Genomic DNA, 6,478 nt, shown 5'->3' on the forward strand with positions numbered 1-6,478 from the left:
GAAAAGAAAGGGGTTTCAATTAGAGGAGAGTATGCATACATCACAAAGTGTGAAAAAGTATATATATATAAAACAGTACAATTAAACAAGTATACCCACAATCTCTTTGAGACAGGATCTTTTCTTTCTTGCCCTGTGAGGTTGCTGTGAGACAAGTTCCCAAAGATTTTCAGAATCTCTACTGTTTGTAAGAGGGGTCTAGAGAAATTCCATTAAGATTCTTAGAAGGCTTTCCCCCCTCTAGCTGAAAGTTACTATAAGGAATTTATCAATCTATAGACACAGATCTTTCTGAGGTCTCAACAAAAGATGTTACAGAAATCTTTCTGTCTGCCCCAGGATTTAATCATTTTCTTGAAGTCATTTCTTACTTTGAGAATCTTTTGCTGGGATTGACTGGGATGGAGAATCAATTTTATTTTCATAAATAGTTGTCTTTGTTTACAGGCTGCTATTATAAATACCACACAATGGGTTGGCTGAAACAATGGGGATTTATTGGTTCATGGTTTTGAGGCTAGGAGAAATCCAAAATTGAGGTGTCTGCAAACAAGGCAATGCTTTCTCCCTGAAGTCTGTAACATTCTCAGGCTGGCTTGCCAGAAGTCCTTGGGATTCCTAGGCATTTTTTTCCTGCCTCATATCACCTGGTGATGTCCTCTCCTTTTTCTCTCAGATTCCACTGATTCCAGCTTCTTGCTCCTCCCCGTGGCTTTCTCTCTATAAGGTCTCCCATAAGACTCACCCTGATTCAGTAAACCTCACTTTATCAAAAAATGACATCTTCAAATGATTCCATTTACAATGGGTTCACACACAAAGCAATGAGATTAAGAACATGCTTTGTTTCTGGGGTATGTAATTTAAACTACCCCACCAGCATATCCTGGCTCCTTTATATTTCTTTTATAATCTGCTTGAAAAGTGAACACTTCCTTCTTTAGTTCATCTCTCTAGATGAGGATGAAGAATCCTCTTGTAATTTCCTACATTCTGCCTGGAAATTTACCCAGTACTATTCATGAGATAATTGATTACACTTTCTGTTTCCCATGATTCGACAGATGATATTGTTTCCAAACTTTTTCCCACTATATAACAAGGACCCTTTTTTTACAGTCTCCAATAATGTTTTCTTCACTGTCCACCAAGCCTTCAACATGGTCTTCCTTCAATGACCTTCTACTTTTACTAACAATTTTCTTGGGTCCCTTCCAACTTTAATTAACAGACTCCTCAAAGTCTTTCCAATTTCAGCCTGCTGGTTTGTCCTAAAGCTAATACTTTTATTGTGGTAGACATTCTGTTAAGTACCCTACACTGTTTATCTTATATAAAAATAATGTATGCCCTGGTAAGGAAATTAGATTTTATCTTGTAAGTGGTGGGAACCTAAGAAGGAAATTAATCAAGGGAATGCCATATTCAGATTCATATTTTAGAAAGATCTTTCTGGAAGGGCCATGGTGGGTAGACTTTGGGATGAGTACCAGTTAAGAGGTTGCCGCAGTAGAATAGGTGATAAATTATGGGCATCTGAATAAGAATAGTAAGAGTAAAATTAGAAAAAAAAGGGCTATGGATTTAGAGCTATTTAGAAGATAAAATTATTCAATTTGAAAATGTTTTATTTATGTTAGTTACTTTTAAGTGTTCAGTATAGAAAAGTGAGCAAGACACAGATCTTGCTCCCAAGGAAAGTCTGGTGAGGAAGATATAGGTAGAAAGGTAGTTGCAAGCTGGTATTTAAAGGATAAATAAGAGTTATCCAGAGAGAGGAATATGGGGAGAACTTTCTATGCAGAGGAGACACTGTGCAAAGAAAGAGGTGTGATAGAAAACATGATGAATTTGGGGAACTGCAAATAATTCCACGTTGACCCTGGTGTGCAAAGGGGGAGTTTTGGGAGATGAGCCTAGAGTGGCAAGCAGTACCTTGACCATATCTTATGCTAAGTCATATTAATGAGTTTGAACTTTATCTCAAAGGCATTGGAAAACTATTTAATTGTTTTGTTCAGATTTGCATCTTAGAAAAGTGATAGGGGACAAATGGAAGCAGGGAGAATTATTACAGGACTGTTGAAGGTAGTCAACAAATATTTACTGAACTCCAGGTATGTTCCAGGTATTGTGCATTGGGGATGGAGTGGTTTATAGAAAAAGAAAAATCACTGTCCTCCTGGAAATTTGGGTTTTTGGGGGGGGGACAGAAAGATATTAAATATGTAGAAGTAAATGGTTATGAATGTGTTAAGTACTGTGAAGAAGAAACCCAGAGTTCTGTGGAAATCCAATGAGGGGACTTGGCACTGTTAGAAGTGGGAGAAATAAATATTTACCTAGGGAAGTGAAGTTTAATGGTCAGAAGGAAGAAAAAGGGTAAACAGATAAAGGAAATTTCAGCTTATGGGTAAATTATGTTTGATAGAGGGAATAGAATTGAAAAGGGCATAGTATGTTTCAGTATTGAGTAAAGCTCAGTGAGCCTGGAATGAAAAGAGTGGTGGAGTAGAATGGCATGTGACAGGACTGGAGAGGCAGGCAGAATTCAGATTTGTAGAATCTGGTAGGCCACATTACACAACTTGGCCTTTATCTTAAAAGCAAAGGGATCCAAGAAATTTTTTAAGAAGATGAGTGACATGAATGTGACTTACGTTTTAGAAGGTCACTCAGTGCTCTATGTAGAATTAATTAGAGGGGCAAGTGTGGAAAATAGAGACAGTTAGTAGACTCTTGAAGTAGTTCTGTCAAAAGATGAAGGTGGCTTGGGCTGGTGTAGCAGCAATGGAGCCAAGAAGAAGAATTGTTAAGCCACCTCTGAGCAGTATGCACCAGGACTTGTTCATTAAATTGGCTGCAGAGGGGCAGAATGAGGTGCAGGGGGAGGAATGTATGCAGATGTGTTCATATTTACATTTTGATGCTAACTATTGATGTGTGTGCACATCTCTTGACTATATCAAAGGAAAACTGTTAAATAATTCAATAGAAGCATATGTTCTTACTAATAATTCAGTATAGATCTTATAATGAATTTTCTTAGAAGCATTATACTTACTGAACTCTATTGCTGTATGTCTCATTTTAAATTGAGCATTAAGGGAGCATAGTATTTGTAACTCTGCCAATGTCTGTAGAGGCTTGTTGCCATTTTTGTCTCAGGAAATTTTTGTCCCCAAGGAAAGCAGGAATACATTTTTTCCCTCTGACTGAGATGGTGTCATGTATTCCTGGTTATCATAATACCTCATGGCTTTGGAGCTTTGAATTGGTAAATATTCATAATGTATGAAAAAGCTTGATATATTCTGTGTGATCTTGACCACATAAAAACATATGCTCAGTTGCGTGTCTACACACACAGGACCTAGAAGGGTATGTCAAACTATAAACTGCTTGTGAATCTGGATGACTTTTGTTTTCTTTGCTTCTTGTGTTTTCTGTCTTCTATTTTGCACATTTAAAAGTCTGAAAAAAATGTCATTTTAAAAACCTTCAAAAAAAGAAAAGACATCAGGATGTTATAATTAATAGGGCTTGGTGGATGGTGTGACCATTTACCAAGATTGGGAAGATTTTTTAAGAAGCAGGTTTAGATGTGGGTAGAAAGTTTGAGTTCATATAGATACATTCTGGACATCTAAGTGAAGACAACAAATAGGAATTTGATGCATGGGTCTGAAGTTCAGAGAAAAGGTCTGGGCTGGGGATACTTTGCAGGTAATTGTTGACATATAGCAACTGAAGTCAAGGGAATGGATGAAGTTATCCTAGAGGAAAGAGGGAAGCAGTAAAGAGGCTGCCCTGGGGACATGGACTAGACTTATGGAAGAGAAGCTGCTAGAGGCAACTGAAAATTAGAAATTTCGACTGAATAATCCTCACAGCAATCCTAAAAGGAGGTTGTGGAATTCTGATTTTATAGCTGAGGAAAATGAGGATCAGAGAGTTTAAGTGACTTGTCCACAGTGAGCAAACTCTAAGTGTCAGGGTCCGGAAAGGAATGCTAGTTTTCCTGATTTCAGATCCTTTTCTCTTGCTATGGTCCCAAACAGCCTTTCTTGGCACAGAGATCTTTACCACAACTGTTGAGTTTCTTTCAGAGGAGTAGCTAAAAAACAAGTTTTGGAGATGGTTTTCTTTTCATTTTTGTTTTCATTAGGAGCCCCACCTTTGAGAAACTTTTTTTCCTTAAAATCTAAGAGATATATGTGCCGTAATTCAAGTGATGTCCCAAGAATGGGAATTTCAAAGGCTTATGGCATCCTAAACTCTAGCTTTTGTCAGTTATTCTTAAGAAGGCCCTTGTTATTGTTGGCTCTTACAACTGCCTTTACTCTCTGACCTTGTCTTCAAAGAAAAACTCATCCAAACATTTAATACTTTTTAACCCTTTTAATGTCCTGCTGGATTCAGTTTGCTAATATTTGCTGAGTATATTTGCTTTTATATTCATAAGGGATATTGGTCTATAGCTTTATTTTCTTGGGTTGCATTTACCTGGCTTTGGTATCAGGGATTTACTAGAGAGAATGAGTTAGGAAGTGTTCCCTCCTCTTCTATTTTTAGATTTTAAGAAGAACTGGTGTTAATTATTTCAATATTTGGTAAAATTCAATGACGAAATGATCTGGTGCGGGATATTTTTTTTTGAGGGGAGTATTTTTATTACTGAGTCAATTTCTTGTTATAGGTCTGTTCAGATTTTCTATTTTTGTTGAGTCAGTTCTGATAGTTTGTGTGTCTCTTGGAATTAGGCCATTTTATTTATGTTTTCTAATTTTTTGGATAAAAATGTTCATAGTAATCTCTTTCAATCCTCTTAATTACTGTAGGGCATATAGCAATGTACTGACTTTTGTTTATGATTGCCAATAATTTGCTTCTGTCTTTTTTTTCTAATCCATCTATGTAACATTTTGTGACTTTCTTGATATTTTCAAAGAACCAACTTCTTGTTTCATGATATTTCTTTATTTTCTATTCTAGATTCCATTTATCTTAACTCTGAGGTTTATTATTTTTTTCCTTCTGCTGCCTTGGGAATTAGCTTATTCACCTTTTTCTATTTCCTTAGGGTGTATTTATTTGGGTTCTTTCTTCTTTTTAATGGTGGTATTTACATGTACAAATATCCATCTGAGCACTGCTTTCATGGCAACCATACATTTTTGTATGTTATGTTTTATTTTCTTCAGTTCAAAGCCTTTACAATTTTGCTTGTAATTTCCTTTTTGACCCAATGGTTGTTTAAGACTGTAGTTTTATTTTCATATATTTTTAAATTTTCCAGTTTTCCCTGTTATTGACTTATACTTTCATTCCATTGTGGTCAGATAATATACTTTGTATCATTTCAATCTTTATAAATTAATTGAGAATAGTTTTGTGGCCTAATGTAGAGTCTACCCTGGAGAACATGCCATGGGAACTTGTGAAAATGTGTATTCCGAGGTTATGATAGGCCCTGACTCAGTGAAGATGGTGGAGTGAAATGGTCCAGGTCTCCCCACAAAATCTTTGAACACCAACAAGAACAGGCACATATATCTTTCTAAAAACTTCAGGAAACCAAGGACTGCTGTAACATGGCAAGTGTGAAATCAAGAAGAGACAACTTAAAAGTGGTAGAATATTGTGGTGCTATGGCTGGTCCTTCCTCCAGGCATCACCAGCTTGGTGCAGAGTCAGCCTGCACTCCTAGTGTGGATCCTTGGTCCTGGTTCTGGACAAAGTAGAGTAATCTTTGTGCACATAATAGGAGTGTAATTGTCTGACCTGATCTGTCTGGTGGTGTCCTGAGAAGCTCACTGTCCCAAAAATTTCCTTGCATGTAGCAGGTGGCCTGCTGAACTCTTCTAAAGAATGCTGTGGGGGATAAGTCAAGTTTCACAGCCTGGGTCAAGGGATTACTGGCCACAGAACATACAGTGCAGTGTCCAGGACCATGAGGAAACTGTTCGCTAGGGAAAAGGGGGGTATTTGGAGCTGTGTAAATGGGATTTTCCTGTGGCCACATGTGCATGCCCAAGACAAAAGGCATGTGCAGAAATAATCAGAGAGGTCCTTACACATTGACCTGGAGGTATTCTCCAAACTTATTTTGTGGATAAGCCCTGAAAGAGAGCATTTGCACAGGCCAGTCTGCAAAGACAGGGAAAAGTTTTTTTCTCTCTTTTTCATTAGCTACTGCATTCTAGGAAAGCTCTGTTGTATCACTCACTGATAGAGGTTTAAGGAACAGGGATCTCAGAGTATAAATTTCAGTGAAAACACAGTAAAATGTCAATGTGAAGATATCCAGGCTTCAACAAAATATCACAAAACTTACAAGGAAACAGGAAATGATGGCTCATGCAAAGAAGGTTAAAGTAATATAGCCTGTGCATGAATTCAAAATTATTTAATTCTTTGTCCTGGGTGGTGCTGCAGGGACAATTGCCGGACATTGTTTGTCCTCCCATGGCCCACT

The sequence above is a fragment of the Dasypus novemcinctus genome, chromosome X (genome assembly GCF_030445035.2).
Source record: "Dasypus novemcinctus isolate mDasNov1 chromosome X, mDasNov1.1.hap2, whole genome shotgun sequence".
In the NCBI taxonomy this organism is placed as follows: Eukaryota; Metazoa; Chordata; class Mammalia; order Cingulata; family Dasypodidae; genus Dasypus; species Dasypus novemcinctus.